Source organism: Monodelphis domestica, chromosome 2 (assembly GCF_027887165.1).
Source record: "Monodelphis domestica isolate mMonDom1 chromosome 2, mMonDom1.pri, whole genome shotgun sequence".
Taxonomy (NCBI): domain Eukaryota; kingdom Metazoa; phylum Chordata; class Mammalia; order Didelphimorphia; family Didelphidae; genus Monodelphis; species Monodelphis domestica.
The window spans coordinates 181,116,049-181,134,655 of NC_077228.1; the positions used below are offsets into that span (position 1 = coordinate 181,116,049).

The 18,607-nt window shown below is 35.5% G+C and overlaps 1 protein-coding gene across 6 annotated transcripts in view; it reads left to right on the plus strand.

Annotated features, from left to right (window-relative positions):
• The window catches only part of RNF43 (ring finger protein 43), a 105,347-nt gene that overhangs the window by 44,916 nt on the left and 41,824 nt on the right, over positions 1-18,607 (plus strand). For 2 of the 6 annotated variants that reach the window (XM_016430324.2, XM_056816502.1), the window contains exon 1: positions 1,550-18,185. The exons of 2 other annotated variants lie outside the window; for them this stretch is intronic. The gene's annotated coding sequence lies outside the window, so the exon portion shown is untranslated. Of the gene's footprint in view, positions 1-1,549; positions 18,186-18,607 lie in introns of those variants that run through there. 2 more of the 6 variants (XM_056816503.1, XM_016430326.2) reach the window with 2 other exon arrangements.

Genomic DNA, 18,607 nt, shown 5'->3' on the forward strand with positions numbered 1-18,607 from the left:
AAAATTTATATTTCTGAGCTATGGAAAATGTTTTAATGGTAATAAAGTTGAAGCAAAAGATATAGTCATTCTGGAGATGTAGACTCTAAATGATCACCCTAGTGCAATTATTAATAATATGGAAATAGGTCTGGATCAATGACACAAGGAAAACCCAGTGGAATTGTGCATCGGCTCCAGGGGATGAGGGGAGGGAGGGAAAGAACATGAATCATGGAATCATAGGAAAATATTCTAAATTAATTAATTAAAAAATTTCAATTAAAAAAAGATTGAGAGAATTCAGAACATTAAAAATCTCATCTGAATAGAGACGTTACCAGTGCAATTTAGACTGTCAATTATATTCCACAGAAAGTGAAATAAAAATTTGTACCCTTTATGGAGCTGGTCTGGTAATGAAGAATATGATCTCTAATTTAACAAGGTGTATTACTAATGCCAAACTCTTTTTGTATTAATGACTTTAGGTTATAAGTGATTATTCCTCTATTAGTATTCAATTAATAAATGAAATTCTTCAAAATTTATTTATACAGAGAATGAAATAATAAAAATTAGAAGTAAAAAATTTAAATACCAAGTTATTTCAAGAGGGATAAAGTACCAACAATTGGGATATAAAAGCCTCATGTTTGTGGTGGCAGCATGGAATATGCTTTGAAGAAGATGAGGATTCTTACACAAGGCAAAGGTAAAGAAAGTGTATTATAGACATGGAGGACCACTTGTCCAAAGACATGGAACCAGGAGATGGAATATCATGTGAGGAGCCATATATGGAGCTGATGGGACAGTTTAGAATGGAAAGACTGTGTGAAAGTGAATAATATGAAATGTCTATGGAAAGGGAACTGATAGCTATATTGACAGAGTTTAGATGCCAGAATAAGGATTTTATATTTTATCTCCTAGTCAATAGAAAATATTTAAGTAGTGGGATGATATGTTTAGATCTATGTTTTTGGAATATTCACTTGGTAGCAGTGTAGAAGACAGAATAGGGAGAAAGAAGAGCAACTAGGTGTAGGCTAGAGGTGATGAGGATGTCAAATGGGGTAGAAGATGCATGAGTAAGAGAGACCTTGGATACTGATTGAATATAAAGATCAAGGGAGTGAAGGAGAAAAAGATGACTAGAAGAAATGGGGAAAGTTTAGAGTGAGGATCATATAATGCATTCTTTTTTAGACTTGATGGGTTTAAGCTACAAAAAGGATATCGTAAGTAGGGAGGTCCAGCAAACTATTGGTACTATGGGACTGGACTTCAGCAAAAATATTATGGTTGGATATTTATGTTTAAGAACCATCTGCCCAGAGATCTAATTGAATCCCATCTGATCTGACTTCTGACCTCATAACTTAACTAAAACAAACTTTTATTTTCAAAATTCAAATTTATCTGTTTTAAATTGCCAAATCTGAATGCATTCTCTGTTCTTATCCTTTTTGACCACTGTAGCATTAGATATAGCTAATAATACAACTGTCTCTTCTTGTATACTCTTTCCAATTTAGGGGGGGTGGGGGTGGGGGGGTAATATGTGTATGTGGGAGGTAGAACAGGACAACTATTATCTCTTGGTTTTTTTATCTTTCCTCCGTTCCTTTGCTATATTTTATACTATATTTTATCACCTATATTCAAGACTTACTTTTTACTCTCCCCCACTTACATTTCCAGTCAGATGCCAGATCTTGGAATTTCTATTACCTCTACATCTTCCACATCTATCTATACTGACATAGCCTCTACTCTAGATCAGGTCCTCATAAACTTATTGCTTGAAGTATTACAATAGCCCAATTGCTTTCTTTGCCTTAAGTTTCCTCTTTTATCCATGCTATGCACAGCTTGATATTTCTAAAACCACAGGTATGACCATGCCACTGATCTCTTCAGTGAGCAGCAGCTTTTTATTTCCTCTAGGATCAAATACAAACACTTCTGTTTGTTCTTTAAAACTTTCTTCTACCTGGTTCCAGTGTCCCTTCTGAGATTCAGTATACAAATTCTCCCTTTCACATATTCTACCGTTCAAGTATACTAGCTTGTGCTGTTCTTTATACATGTCAAGCCATGTACATACTCCACACCTTCCTCGTCTCTGCTTCTAAGAATCCTAAGTTCACCTGAGAGTCGGGTCAGGAGTCATTTCCTTATTCCCCTAGCTGTTAGTCTCTCTCTTGTATTTAGCTCTTATCTTTTGTTTATTAGATATATATGTCTATACCTAATTTTATTTCCCTCAATGATACTTGGAAGAAAGGTTGATCAGGCAGCCAGATGGCACAGTGGATATCCCAAGTTCTAATTCAGCTTCAGACTCTTACCTGGGCACCCAACTAGGAAATATCTGGGGCAAAATTTGAACCCAGGACCTCATGTCTTTAGGGTTGGCCTTCAGCCCTCTAGATCACTGAGCCATCCAGTTGCCCTCTCGCTATTATTAAGATTACCACAGGTAAGGATATAAATAGAAAGACTACAGGAGGACCCAAGACATAAACTTTAGGGGAATGTTTATATTTAGTGGATGAGAGAAGGGTGGAGATCCAGGAAAAGAGATTGAGAAGGAATTTCCAGACAGGTAGAAGGAGGAACCAGGTAGTTCCAGTGTCATGAAACCCAAGAGGGAGAGATGGGCCAGCAGTGTTAAATATTGCAGAAAAACACAGATTGCTGATAGCCTTAGAGTAATTTCATTTAAGTGGCAGTGTCAGGAGCTGGATTGCAAGGAATTGAGAAATGAGTTGGAAGGAGAAATGGAGGCAGCAAGTATAGATGATCCTTCTAAGAGTTTTGCTGTGGAAGGAAGGAGAGAGATACTAGAGGATAGTTTAAGGGATAGCTGAGTCAAATGAAGGTTTAAGTATGGAGGAGCATGATTGTAGACAAAAGTGAAGGACCCATTTTGATATGGAAATGTTGAAGGTTAAGAAAGAGAGGGCATGATCAAGGGGGTCATACCCCCCCAAGAGATGAGAAAAGATGGACTTAAGACAGGTCTCCTTTAAACTTCCCTGTCTCTGTTGAGAGCACCACTATTCTTCCAGTCTCTTTGCTTTTTCTTAACCTATATATAGAATTAACATCCCAAGGCCGACTGATTTTATCTCCTTCAACATATCTTACATGTTCCCTTCCCTCTTATACAGCCTTTATATACCTTTACCTTATTTAAGGTCTTCATTATACCTCTAGCTTGTTTATTATATCTAAATATCTGTCTACCACAATAACTTTCTGGTTGGCTTTCTTCCTCCCAAAAATTCCACAAATGAATATGTTTCCAATAGAGATTTTGACCTTGGCAAAGAGTAAAGCTACCTCTACATCAATGACTGGAACAAATGAAGAGAGAATGGTGTATGATAAGATTTCTGAGATAGGAGGGAGCTTAGATGAGATAAAATAAAGATTTCTACCAAGAGTGAGAGGAGAAGGAAAGAAGGGGGTTGTAGCTGAGAAAAGAGTTTTGGAGCAGCTATTATGATGGTGATAAACACTCATTCAAGAATTTGGTAGCATCAGTTTGTACTGAACTCAGTTGGCATAGTTTTACCTAGCAATATTTAGTAGCACAAGGAGTGGAGAAGGCAGATGGTGGTAACCCAGAGTTGGAGTTTGTCAAAATATGGATGGTTAGTATGACAAAAAGGAAAGGTTTTTAAGGGTAGCTGATAATGAATAGTTGAATTAGTCAACCAAAGGTGAAGATAATAAAGAGACGTGAGACCCAGAGTAAGGTTATACCCTGGGAGGACAGAGGATAGGTGGAAGGGTTGGAGGTCATGATGAGGATGAAGAATAGATTTTAAAGGGGCAATGCAGTAAGAGACATTGAAGACTTAGGAGGGAGGGGATCAGAGAATTTTAGAGTTTTGTATTAAGGAGACAGAAGTGATAGACAAACCAAGGGTGTGGTTGAAGAATAGTGGAAATCTAAGTATAGGAAGTCAGTATATGTTTGAGGGAACATCAACATATATATTAAAGCCCCTAAGTATGAGAGTGGGAGTTAGGGTGGAGTTGGAGGATTATGAGCCTGGTACTGAACTCCTTGAGAGGGGAAAAGAATGTTTTAGAGGTAGATAAATGATTGTGATTTATTTCAGATGATAAAGATGGATGAAGTGAACTTCAAAGGAAGAGGGGTTGCTAACATTTAATAGTGGAAGGAGGGAATTTGGAAGTGGGAATGAGGAGCAAAGAGAGTGTGCTTACTCTTCCTTCTCGCTCAGTGTTTCAAGGGGAAATGAGAGGAGAAGGAATACATTGTACCAAAAAAAAAGTAGCTAGGGATTCATTATCATCTGGGGTTTGACCAGATTTTTTTAGAGCAAAAAAAAAATGGAAAAAGTATAAGGAGATATAGGATAATGGAGTTTAACAGTCAGCTCTGGGGGATGTAGGAATGGAATAGAACAGTAAAACAAGGAGGACATGAATTGTGAAATGGTAGAACTGAGATGGATAGATGTGAAAACATTTGGAGAAATAGGGAATAGATCTTAATTTTGCTTCACAAAAGAGAGGAGCAGACACTGGGAATTTTTATCACCATAATACAGGGAATAGAGTTGAAAGGGCTTCCCTTTTTTAGGTTCTTTGGATGAAGAAGTATGGAGTCAGTGCAGATCCGTAGGAATGTCTATAACACAATCTGAATAGCAATAACGTTTCAGAGGTTTGTCACTGATGGGACCAGGCAGGATAATGCTTTACTTCTGAGTTAGATTGGTATCTGGAATCATTCAGGAGGAGTGGAAATGTTGCCATCTGATTAGCAGTTGTATCTTGTTATTAAACCATGACTTTCTGCATTGTGCATTAGAGACTTGGAAAACTTCCTCTAGCAAAGAAAAGAGATCAGCTCATAGTTGCTTTGGGCCTTACAGTATACATAAAAACTCTTTCTTAAAGGCCCTTCAGCAGTAATAGCTTGTACAGGCAGGTCCACTTCTCTGAAAGATTGAATCAGGTTTTTTTCCTCAGGGGGTTTCCAATAGTTTGCACTTCAAAAAAACCTTTTCCCTTCCCCTGATGTTCACACCCTGCAAATTCTTTTCTCCCAACCAGAGAAATTTTTTTATAGCCAAAGATTCTTGTTCTCAATCATTACACATCAAAAGATATTTGAAAAAGGTCTAAGAAATTATGTGAGTGACTAGAACCTGTCCAGAATACAAACTTACAACATTATAAAGCCCCCAAAGTAATATATCCATTCCAGAGCCAAGGAAGGAGTCTACTTTGTCAAAGGTCCTAATTGGGACCAAGTACCTTTTTTATTGGTGGGGCAATTTATTCCTGCCTTTTCCCCAAGAACCAAATTATTGAAAAGTCTTTTCTAGATTGGACTGGAATTTGATTTGTTTTTAGGTTGCTGGCTTCCTCATTACTTTAGTTGTTATTTCATATTTAGAAATAACAAGGTAACCTTTAAAAATTTTAAAACAATGTCTTTAACATCCATATTTCAGCTCTTGGGTTATAGGATATGCACTGGGTTTCTCCTGAGACTGCTCCTGATCATGCCAAATGAAGGTAGTCACATTCTCTGCATTCCCTAAGTCTCAGAGGTGTTGGTGATGTCATTTCCTCTTGTAAAGGAAAACCTCAGAACCCGGAGGGCCTGAACTCAGGTCTTGGCAAGTAAATGAAGGAGGAACTTATTTTGGATTTCAAATTATTTGAGTCAAACATAAAAGAGGCATAGCCATCTATATCTCTGAGGCCTGCATTTTATTATCTATAAGATTAATTAACATGAGTGTCTTGTCTCTAGCAGTATTCATTATATTTTGAAGGAGAAGATACCAAATAACACTGATTTCAGAAATGAAAACCATATATGACCAGAATATCTTGACTTCTTTATTCCCTTCATAAATCTCACATTTATCATTTATTCAGATCTTTGTGGAACACACATATACACACTATTCCACCTTTTCTTTCCAACTGGAGAGCTTGAACATGAATATTTTCATATGTGTGCATGCACACACACAAATACACCCATAGTACAAAATGATGTAGGGAAGCAATAGAGAAAAAAAAGCACTTTCTCCAGAGTTAAGAAGACCAGGATTCAGATTCCACTTTTCATTATTATTACCTGTGTGTTCTTGGGCAAATTACTTAACTTCTCAGCATCAATTTTATCAATCTGTAAAATAAAGGGTGTCAGCTCTAGAGCATATTTAAGGGATTTTAGTAAAATTATATCTTATACAAAGTATATATTTTTTCCTTATATGTTTGATCAAGATTCACTTTTAGCTTTAATTCTGCGACTGTAAGCAGAAGATGTATCTCCCCCCACCTTCCTTTCATCCATAAAATAGAGGTTGTGGGAGTAAGATTTTAGGAAAATCAAAACAATTTTTTCAAAAGTTTGTTGATGCTGAGGTCACATCCTCACTTTTCCTCTTTTTGACATCCTTCTTGGTGGTGGTTTATTTGCCACAATCCTGTATAATCCCTTCTAATAATGTCTCCCAGAAAATGGACCCTATTTCAACAAATATATATTAAGTGCTTTCCATGTACAAATAATAAAACAGTTCTACCCACTTCCTGGTAAAGAGGTAATGGACCATACTACAGAATGAGACTTTTTTAGACATTGCCCATGCTAAAATTTGCTTTGCTTAAACTGTACATGTTAGTAATAGAAATTTTGTTTTTCTTTCATTTTTAGTTAGTGGAGAGGAGAAAGGGAAGATAGATTTTTGTCAATTAAAAAAAATTTTTTTAAAAAAAGAATGAAAAGAAACTGGGCTCTATATTTCACTCTCTTCATATACATAGACATAGGCATGCATCTACTTCGCCTGGTTTAGATTGCTGTTCCTATTTTCAGGCACTAGTAGAAATTTTGGTCTCTGCCATTTGCTATCTAAGTCCAGATCTCTTGTGGAAAGAAGAGATGAGGCACTAGCATCCTACTTACCATGACAAAAGGAATGGTGGTGGTTGAGGGAAGAAATGGATGGGTAGAGAAAGTTGTTATACCTTTCCTCCAACAGATATACTAACCCCTTATAGGATCCCTGGGCCATCCACGTATATTTTTCTGTTCTTTATCTTGTTTCTTTTCCATAACCACTGTCCTGTAGGAAGCCCTCTATATCCATTGGCTCCCTTTCTTCCTCACTTCACCATCTCTACTTTAAAAAAAAAAATCTTTACCTTCTGTCAGAATTGATACTAAATATTGGTTTCAAGGTAGTTGAGTTTATAAGGGCTAGGCAACTGGGGTTAAGTGATTTGCCCACGTTTACTTAGCTAGGATGAGTTTGAGATCAGATTTGAACTCAGGAATTCTGGTCTCCAGGTCTGACTTTTTAGCCACTAAACCACCTAGCTGCTGTTCTACTTTTGAAATCACCACTCAATTGAAACTATTTTTTCTAAGTTTACCAAGCATCCCTTCATCCCTTCCATATATTCTAAAGTCAAGCTACAGAGGCCTACTAGATATTGAATGAAACTCCATCTCTTTATTATGCTTCTCAGTGGGTTGGTCTCCCAAGCCCTAGAATGTGCTCCTCCTTTTACCTTCACTTCAAGAATCAACTCAAATCACACCTTTTATAGGAAGCCTTATCCAGATCCCTTTTTTACTGATATCTTCCTTCTGAGATTGTATTTCACTTGTACTTTATATTTCTTGAGGTTAGGGACTATTTTTAATTTTGTCTTTGTATTCAGAGTACTTAACACAATTTCTGGCACATAGTATGTATTTAGTAAATACTTGTCTTTTTTTTTCCAGTTCTCATCTTCATGACCTCTGCAGTTTTGTTCACTCCTGAACATACTTCCCTCTTAGATGCTCTCCTCAGACCTTTTGTATGTTACTTTTTCCTGGTTCTCTTCCTTATTGGTCAGATGATTCTTTTTCTCTCTTTATGAGATCATCATTTATAGTTCTCTCCATAACTATGGGTTTCTCCCAAAGTTTTACCTTGGTCCTTCTTATGACTATTCACCCATCTTAATAATCTTATCAGCTCCCTTAGCTTCCATTATCATTTGTAAAGGACTCCCTTATCTATGAATTCATCTCTAATCTTCTCTTCTGAGCTCCACTGCTTTATTAACATCTGTCTGTTGGAACATCTCCAATGGAATATTCTATAAGTATCTTAGACCCTGAAACAAAAGCCATTCTTTCTCCTTCTTCCAAACTTCCTATCTCTCAAAGGCTTTTCATTCTTCCAGGTTTGTGGTCCCAGTGCTAACTTTACCATCTTTTGTGTCCACCATATTAGTTGACATATCTTCTTGATACTACCTCTACAATATCTGTCACATTCCTTTCTTTCCCCACCCACAGCCATCACTCTAGTTTAGGACCTTATAACTTCTTAACTGTTCTAATAGCTTCCTAATTTGTCTCCTTGAATACAGCTTTTTTTTTTTCACTTTACTATCCATTCTTTACACAGCATTCAAAATAGTTTTTCTATAGCACAATTCTGACCAGGGAATTCCATGCTCAAGAACCTTTCAGGGACTCCCTATTGTCAGTAGGATAAAATATTCCTCAGTTTGGCATTCAAAGCCTTTCTACATCTGACTCAACCTAACCTTTCAGGGCTTACTTTGTATTACCCTCTTTCCTCATATAGAATATAGGATAGTTGAATCTCTGGGGGATATGTTATAAGGAGTTTTCTTAATCTCACTCTATCTTTTGAAGGCAATAACAGACAGATTGGCCCTCTGTCTTTTTAAGAGGTTGAATATAAAAGAAAGAGGCAGTTAAGCCAAAAGGCTCTTTCTCTCTGACTTCCTTGGATGCAGTCTCTCTGAGTCAAGAGGATCTGGCAGTTAATATCTGATAGTTTGGATTCAGATACTGGTTTAAGGAGATTGGAGGAGATAAAGGCTTATTTTATTAGATAGATAGATAGCAAATTTAATCTTAGTTAGAGAGTGTAGTTCAGATAGGACTGCTTTGCCAAGGCAAGAAGACCCTGCCCAAGAAGGCAGTTAGATTTAGGGTTTCTTAGAATTTTTTAGTATAGGGTTTTGGATTTTAGACATAGTATAAGATTTAAGAGCTATACTCTCAGTTTCCTCCCTCCTATTCTTATCCAAACTTCTCCTCAGAAATAAATATTACTGGTTTACCAAATTGCTCTCCACAATTTTATCAACTCCTACCCAAAATTTTAACCCTTAGCTGCCTGGCTGCCCCATTATGGCCAAACTGTCCAACTTGGTGTTCCCTGGATCCAGCATTCCATCTTTATCTTTGGCTATTAGCCATTTTTATCATGGCTATCCCCATGTCTGGAATGTTCTGTCTTTGACTCTTAGAATCTCTAGCTTCCTTCAAGACTTAGCTCATATACCAGCTCCCATGAGAATCCTTCCTTGATCCCTTTACTTGTTAGTATTGCTTCTCCTCTCCAATTTCTCAGATTTCATGCATATAACTTTCTGTTTACATGTTGTGTCCCCCAGAGAGCTTGACTTTTACATTTTAAAAAACCTCTAGTTCTTAGAACTATATATATTGTGTTATATGTTATATATATATTACTTGATTTAGAAACTACTAGGTGACTCGGAGTGATCTAATCTTTTCTTTGAAGAAGTTTCATAGTTTCTGTTTCTCTTCCTTCTAGCAAATGAAAGTGCTATTCTGAGCTCTTATACCAAGTGCAAACATTCCTAATAATTGCTCTGAATGAGAATCCTTCCATGGAGGTCTTGAATGGATAGATTAATTACTCTTCAAGTACATTTTAGAGGAGATGCTTTTTTCAGGTACAGGTTGGATTGGATGGCCTCTGAAGTCCCTTCTAACTCTGAAATTCTGTTATTTAGATGGCCATTGTGGTGGTAAGAGAAGTGTGGGGGACAAAATGTAAGTAGGGAACAGATAAGATACTTCCCTAACACAAAGGAGAGTAGTATAAAATGAAGTAAGAGCTGGATTGTGGAGGGCTTGGAATGCCACAGTTAGGAATTGATGTGTTTTTTATTATATAGGACATTGAAAGGTTTTGTTTAGAAGAGCCATATCAGATTGGTACAGTAAGAAGATTATTTATTTAAATCATCTGTGTCCTAATAACTTTCTCAAACATCAAACATAGTCTTTGTTGCTTCTGCTTTACTCTGTTGGCTTGTAACAATACTGGTGTTTTTAATGGTCAACATTTTAAACTATGTCATAGATGTACACAAACCTAAGGGTACTAAATTTGGGCGTTTTTCTAAGGAAGTTAATAAAGTTAAGGATTTAAATGTAGAATAAGCAAAGAGCTGCCAAAGATTCTCATTCTTCATAACACTGCTAACTTGTTCACATTATTCTTTTTTAGATACTAGGTTACAAGTTTGTTATTCTAAGCATAACTTTCCTTGGCCTCAATTTCTTTACCTGTAAAATGAGGGGTTGGACTTGAGTATCTCTAAGGTCCCTTTCAACTTTAAATCTATGAGTTGATGAATCTTAATGGCAGAGAGAGAGATAAGTTCAAGGGTTCAGGTAGAGGATTTTCCTCTTGTTTATGTAGGGTAATTTGGCTAGAAAAAGCAGTTCAACTTGCAACTGAATTTCTTACCTAGTTCTTTTTTTCTCCCTAATTTGAAGACTAAGTTAATGCGAACTATGACTTTAAAACATCCTCCTTTTTTCAGCAACATTAATCTTCAGTGTATGGAATTTGGCATTATGTTTCCAATTTTTTTTTTCACTAAAGGGAAGTTTGAGTTGAAGGCTTCCTGGCAGGGTTCCATGCTTCTACCAAACCACCTGTCCTGGCAGAGACAATGGAATCAAAAGTCAAGTTCTTTATGACTGCACCTGCCTTACACTCTCTGCCAACAGTCTGATTCAAACCTTGCCCAGAAACAAATTTTGATGCCATTGCACTTAGCACCAAAAACATGGCTGAACATATCCAAAGGCCTGGAAGCCCCAATTACAGGAATACAAATTCTGATTCTATCATTTATTAATAAATTTTGCAAAGGCATCCATTTTATAAAATCCAGAGAATGCAAGTTGTTTTTCATTGAGGTTTTCAAGATTTTTGTGAGGATACATTGTTATCAATAATTTTGTAATAAAGTATTAGCCAAATTCTTAATGCTATTTTTAATCTCATAGGCCATTTTTTGTAATTCCACATTTAAGATTTATTGAAATAAAGGGGCATAATGGTTAGACAGCTACTGCAAAATAGATCAGGCAAATATCTGGTATTAGATAACCTCAAAGAACTTCTAAGACTTGTCTATCTTACATTGTTCTTTTATATTGTATATCATTTTTCTCTTCTTCCTTGTCTCCAAAGTGCCGGTGACCCCCTGAGCCACTAGGCACATTGCCCAGCTTCTCTCTGAAGTTAAGTCAGTTTTGATGACAAAAGGGCTTTCCCTTCTTCATGTGGACCTCTTCTTATGTTCCCTCAGGCCATATTACTCCATTCCTCTGTAACTGGTGGCCTGGTGTCTTGAGAACTGAATTCCTAAATCAGTCTGTCAATTTAAAATATTCAGATTACCTGTCCAATCATGGTATTAATAGCCATGTGCTGCATACTTTTGTACTATTCATGCATGATGATGTAACCTGAAAATGAGTGAAATTATAGCTGAGACTTATGAGAAAGAATGTGGAAGCAGAAAGGCAGAAGAAAAATATAATATCACTTGTTTATATGGGTACATAATTTGGGGTTTTAGTTTTAAAAGATTGCTCTATTGCAAAAATGAATAATATGGAAATAGGTATCAAGTGATAGCATTTGTACAACCCAGTAGAATTGCTTAATCGGTTCTGGGAATAGGGAGGGAAGAGGAAAGAAGGAAGGGAAAGAAAATGAATCATGTAAACATGGAAAAATATTTTTAAAATAAATAAAAGTTTTTAAAAAAGGATCCCTGAATTAGATTTCAGTTCTTCCTGCTTGATCTCATACTAAATAGAATATTTGGGGTGACTATTTAAGGAAAAGTTAGGATAGTTGAGTTTCATTCCCCTAAAACATCCAAGCAAATATATTTTTTTCATGTGGGGCGGGGGGGGGGGGAGAGAATAGTGGATTAGGTACAGCAACATACTTAAAAGTGACTAGTTTGTTCAAATCTGGCCTCAGACACTTCCCAGCTGTGTGACCCTGGGCAAGTCACTTGACCCCATTGCCTAGCCCTTACCACTCTTCTGCCTTAGAGCCAATACACAGTAATGACTCCAAAACGGAAGGTAAGGGTTAAAAAAAAAAAAGTGACTAGTTTAATAGACAGCATTGTGTTCTAAGGGGAATGAATAACAATGTGGAAATTGTAGATTTGGGACTGAAACCATGAATTACTTGTTTATGAAGTGAATTATATTTTTTAGGCTCTCATATTAACTTTCTTCCATAGTCAACTGTTTTTTAGTTTTCTTTTCAGCTTTTGATTTCTGAAGGGCTTCTGTAGCACATTATGCTATGTGAACATCATTATTTCTTTTTCATCTAATTTGTCTTGTAGAAATTGCTTTATCACTAAGTGGTGGCTTAGTGCATTGTAGTATTCCAAGCCCCTCATAGCATTGCTGCAGAATTTAAAATTTGAACATTACTGAGGTAAAATGACAGTAAAGCTTATTTTATTAATACTAAAATATCTAAGCCCTTTCACCAAATCAAATCACAATTCCTGAAACTTGTAGTTTTTAGAAAATTGCTTTATCTGAAAAATTCATCACTCTGCAGTTAAGTTTGGTATTGAGTGTTTTTGGATGTAGCTTGCTTAGACAGGTCCTAGAGCAAGGAATGTCTAGTCATTCATAGATCCATTCTAGAAACTTTTCTATCTTGGTAATTCTTGTCAGAGTTTGTGCTGCCATAACCTTTGAGAACCCAGAGTAAACTCCACCCCATAGTGAGGCTTACTTGGACTAGGACTTACTGTAGGCTCAAAAAAACATGTTTTAACTATAATACTGATGAGGTGTTTTGTTGGTTCAGAAATCGTTTTCTGAAAATCGTATTGGAAGCATCTCAGTGCCTGAGATAGCCTGATAGCTTGGGGAATTTGTATTCAATTCATTGTTAACACTATCATTTTAAAGACTCCAAAAAAGGCAAATGAAAGAAATATTATGGGTGCCTTGGAAATTTCCTAATCAATTTTTAATTTTAATTAAACACATATAACATATAACCCTTTTTGAAACAAATACAAATACAATTTTTTTCAACCCATACTAGTAAAGCATGATATAACACAATTGGGATTCAGAAGATTTAAGATGTAGGCTTCCTATTGCTGTCTTTTGTGATTTTAAGAAATGATCTTCCCATTTGTAAAATGGAAGAAAAAAAGGATATCATTTATGTTTCTATTAAATGGGAGTAAATAATTTTTCTTTGAGACCTTGTGAAGACTAGTGAGTGTTTGCAAATCATTTGAAGTTCTTTGGAATGAAGGCTACCAGGTAAACACAATATCTTTGTTATCATTAGAAAAGAAAGCCTGGCATGTGATATTTGAGGTCACTTGCATAACCAGAACTTTCTAGCGGCATGTTTGATGTTCTCCCTCCCCTATCCTTTTTTCTTTTTTTGACCTTTAGTGCTTGATATCTTTATACATTTATTGAGGCTATTGGCCAAAGTCTCTAGATACTAAACAGTGGGTGTTAAGAAGGGAAGATGGCTAAGCATCCACATCCATTGTGCATCCTGGGTCCTGGAATTTTCTGAGAATGTGCTCAAAGTAAGCAGATCAGGTTGATATCTTAAAGTATCTGATAAGGGGTAGTCTCTGTTAAATAGGAGTTTAATTTAACCACACATCAATTTAGACTTTTTTAAAAGTTCATCTTTTCCCACTAATAATGTTTTGCAGGAAAGCCTTAATTGAATAGAACTTGTGTAAAATTAACTCTTATTTTTATGTGTTTATTCTACTTTTATGAAAAATGATAAATGAAAAGATGATATTAATGATTAAAAAATTTTCCCAGGCAATATCCTAAAATCACAAAATTGACCTAATGCCTTATTGTGATGGAATGATGACAATAACTCTGGAGTTTTACACATTATGCTACTAGACTTTAAGCTATGTTAGGAAGGTCTTTTGAATCATCTCATTGACAAATTCTCTGTTGTTTAAGGGCACATCACATGTAAATAAAGACATTCATTACTTGTAGGTTCGCCAATAGGTGCTTAATTCCTTGGCCATGGCAGTTGACGGACTGTGATCTGTCTCTGATTGAAAGAAAGTTCATTTCAATGAGATATCAGACCCATAGAGGTATATTTAACCCTGTTTTCTACATTACAGCATCCATTTGTTATATAGTAATTGATACTGATAATAACTATAGTATACTAGAAGAACTTATCAAAAAAGATTATTTAGAACACATTGTATTTATGAAGGAATGAAGACAAATTAGTGTATTTTAGAAATATTTTTTCATGAGATATTAAAATATTAAATATTACAATCAAAAGAATTTTCTGGTTATTTCATGTTAACCAAAAGACTAAATTAATTGTCCTTGGGCAGTAGACATGTAGTTGGTCAGAAACTCATACTAGAAATCTTTCTAGGTTTACTCTTTGAGTATGCCAGTTAGTACAGATTTTGCTGTATCATTATTTTCTCTGTATGCCAGTAGTCTAGTTTGTGAATGGAAGTTGGGGAATATAATATGTTCATGACTTAATTAAACAATTTGAAATCCCAAATATATTTTCCAGTTCTAAATCCTATGATCTTAAGTTGGTGTATTCTTTTGTAAAAGGTGGCATATTACTTGTGGATTCTGGATTCATGACTCTGCCTGAACTCCTGCTTATACTGTTATATAATAGATTTTTTTTTAACCCCTACCTTCTATCTTAGAATCTTACAATGTCTTTTGTAGGCAGAAGAGTGGTAAGGGCTAGGCAATGGAGATCAACAGAGTTACACAGCTAGGTAGTGACTGAGGTTAGATTTGAATCCAAGACTAAAGCCTGGCTCTCAATCTACTGAGCCACCCAGCTGCCCCCATATAATAGTTTGTTGGTTTTTTAAAAATCCTTAGCTTCCATCTTGGAATCAATACTGGATATTGGTTCTAAGGCAAAAGAGTGGTAAGGACTAGGCAATGGGGGTTAAATGACTTGTCTAGGGTCACACAGCTAGAATGTGACTGAGGCCAGATTTAAACCTAGGACCTCCCATTTCTAGGCCTGGCTCTCAATCCACTGAGCCACCCAGCCGCCCACTTATTATATAATAGTTTCTAATAGAAACTATCCGAGCTCATAGGATTATAGATCTAGATAGAGGTAGAAAAGACTATAGAAGCCATCAAGTATAACTTCCTCATTTTATAGATAAGAAAACTGGGGCCCGTTTAAATGCCCCAGATTACATAGGTTGTAAGTAACAGAAGTGTGTTTCAAAAATTGGTCCCCTTGCTAGGATAATCACAATGAACATGAATGACCCCAGGATGTCCCCTTTTCTGTAAACTTTTCCCTAAGACTCCTCTTCCACCCATGGTTTTAGTTACATCACTTGGGAGATGAGAGTAAAATCTGACTTTCTTTTATTAAATTGATATTTCTTTCTGTGCATTCTTGCTTCCAGCTGATTTTCTTGATGTTCCTTTGCCAACTCAAACTTTGCATGTTGGGTTTGAGCTACTTCTATTTCTTGTTAGCCCCTGCTTATGTTTTCTCTTTCTATCAATGTTATTTGTTACCAAACTCATCATGTGTGTTTTGTTTGTATCTTAAACTATTTTAACCTCACTATCATTTCTTCTACCTCTTGTCTAATTTTCTATTTGTGTCATTCAAAAAGACATACTCGGGGTCATTCTTTTTCTCACTTTGAAAGTTTTTTTGTTAACTTTTCTGTCATTATATATATTTTTAAGGTGTGATTCAGATGACTTGGAAAGTTACCCTTTCCACTTTACCAGTTCATAGTCTGTATTCAATACATATATGAAATAATCATTTTGTTGAATAGATTGTTGTACTGCTGCAATTGTTTGGAGACAATTTTCTGCTAGACTGAAATAACAGGCAACAGCATTTCAAATTACAAGCATGCTGATAGGAAAAAAAAAGATGATTTTCTTCTCCTTTCAAGTGAAAGCTTAGAGTCTGAAGAAAGTTACCAAATATAGAAAATAAGAGAGAATAACTGAAAAATGCAACAGTTTTGGGTTTTTTCCTGATATTTATGACAGTGCAGTTTTCTGGAGTATTTTATTGTTGATTATGTATTAAGGTTTCTTTCTACAGTTGTTTGGAAAGAATTCTTTGTGAATAACCATGTTTACATCATCTAGAAAATTGTCCACTGTAAAGATCATGTGTGTTTCTTTTGCCATGCATTGGATTCAGTCAAATCTTTCCTTCACTGAATTTTTACTTGTACTTGAAAGTATTATTCCCTTCTCCCCCCCGAAAAAAGTGTATTATACAGCTCTTTGATTTCATGGCCTCTGGTTTCAGTTTTATGACAGATTCACTTGACAAGAAACTAAGACTGGTGTCACTAGATTAAGAGGTCACAGCATTGTCCTGCCCTTCACACATTCAGAAGAGAATTACTGATTCTCTGGCAAATGTTTTTGGATGTACCTGACTAAAGGTACAAATTCCTAATCTGGAATAATTTGGGGTTTGGATGATTAGAAAGCTAGAGGTACAAATTCCTAATCTGGAATAATTTGGGGTTTGGATGATTAGAAAACTAGAGGACTTATAATTGTGTTTTTAACAAAAATTGGTAGTACTTTTTTTAAAACCATCTTTGGGTCAACTAAGAGCTGTGACTCATGGTTTGGCAGTCTCAAATTCATTACCTTATATTTTCTCTTTTGGACTTGAGAGTTAACTGCAAAAGCTAAGAGAGATTTGTGGTGGTGTTCTCATGAAGGAGGAAATATTATTTATATTGTTTTCTATATACTGTTAATTTTTCTAGGCAATATATATATAGAAAACTGATAAGGAACTTTGCTTTCTCTTTGATATCCTTGCCTACTTAGCACATGCTCTCTTTTTGACAGTATAGTTTCAGCTTTCTTATAAGGTAGAGTATGTTTAAGGCTATTAAACAGTTGTACCTCATACATAGTTCTTGCCTTGAAGTTGAGAGTTTGGAAGACATACATGAGCTATTCCTTAAGAGTTCTGAAATTGAAAGAGATAACCAGTGTATATAAAGAAATTCAATTACTGGAAAGAAAACTATTGCTGCTATTCCTTTTCTGTTATTATCATCCTCTAAATATTCATCTAGGTGGGCCTTGCCCTTACTTATGAATCATTTTCTCTAGTCTTTTCTCAAGTCCTTTTGTTGGCCTCCTTTGAATTTTGGGTTTTATCTCTTATAAAGTAAAGGCTTCAAGCAATGTATAGCATTTGAGGTGTAATCCTGAATGTGCTGTATAATTATATTTGTTTCATCTATCTTGTTGATTTTATATATTTTATAACAGGGACTGGTCTTTGCAATATTATACATTGAATTCCTATTCAGTTGGTTTTCCCATTACCCACATGGCTCTCTAAATCATTTCTCTCCTAGTTGTTCAGCATGTCATATATATTGCTTTTTTCCTTCTGTTTGACATCTATACAATGTAAGTTTTTCACTTCTTTTTGGGCTGTGCTTCTAAGAATAAAGTACAAGGGTCAGGTTGTAGGAAATTATGTCTGATCTCAGAATTAAATCATCACTTGATGGTGATCTATTTTAGGGCAATTTTTCCTTTAGAGACCTAAGTGGTGACTCTCCCAATATTCCTTTATAAAATTTTAGCCTACCTGAAATGTCTGTTCGTGTTCAGAGACCAAGTTGGTCAATTAATTTGAGCTTTTAATTTTTCCCTGCAGGAAATGCATCCTTGGTAGATAGAAACAAAGGAAAATTGGACTGATTCCTATGAGTTGCCCAGGAGCACTCAATCCTATTGCTATTCTGAATGTTGTACAAGATTTATCTTGCATCTGAGCTGTAGTGTTTTTAGAGAGCTTAAAACTTTATGATAAATCCTTAAAAATCAAATGAATCAGTCTTCAACCCTATACTTTAATCAAACCAGTAATGTTGATTTTATTTTCTCCTCAAAGTGAATAAGTTGGAGAATAACTTTTCAGCATGAAGGCTTCCTTCTCTCAACAGACAAGGTGGGTCATAGCTGTTTTATAATAATAATAATAATAATATTTATACAGCAGGTTAAGACAGGAGATTAAGGAGACCACATCCAATTGAAATTGCAAGGGAAATTAAAGGAAACACAATGCAATTATGATAATTATATTCAAGAATGGGTAGAGAACCTCAAATTGTATAAGCAAGTATTTTAGGATAAGTTAAATGGTGCTCATTCTTATAGCACCAGTCAAGGTATATGTAAGCAAAGAAACAAAATTACTCTCTTACCAGGATTACTGATGTGTGATGATAATGATGATGATGATGTTTGGGTATAGATATAGGAATGCAGCTATCTTGTTTATTTCTAAATATATTAGACTATAAGCCTTAATCTTAGGTGCTGCCATTTACAACAGTTATAAATTCATTAAGAAGCCAATATAAATCC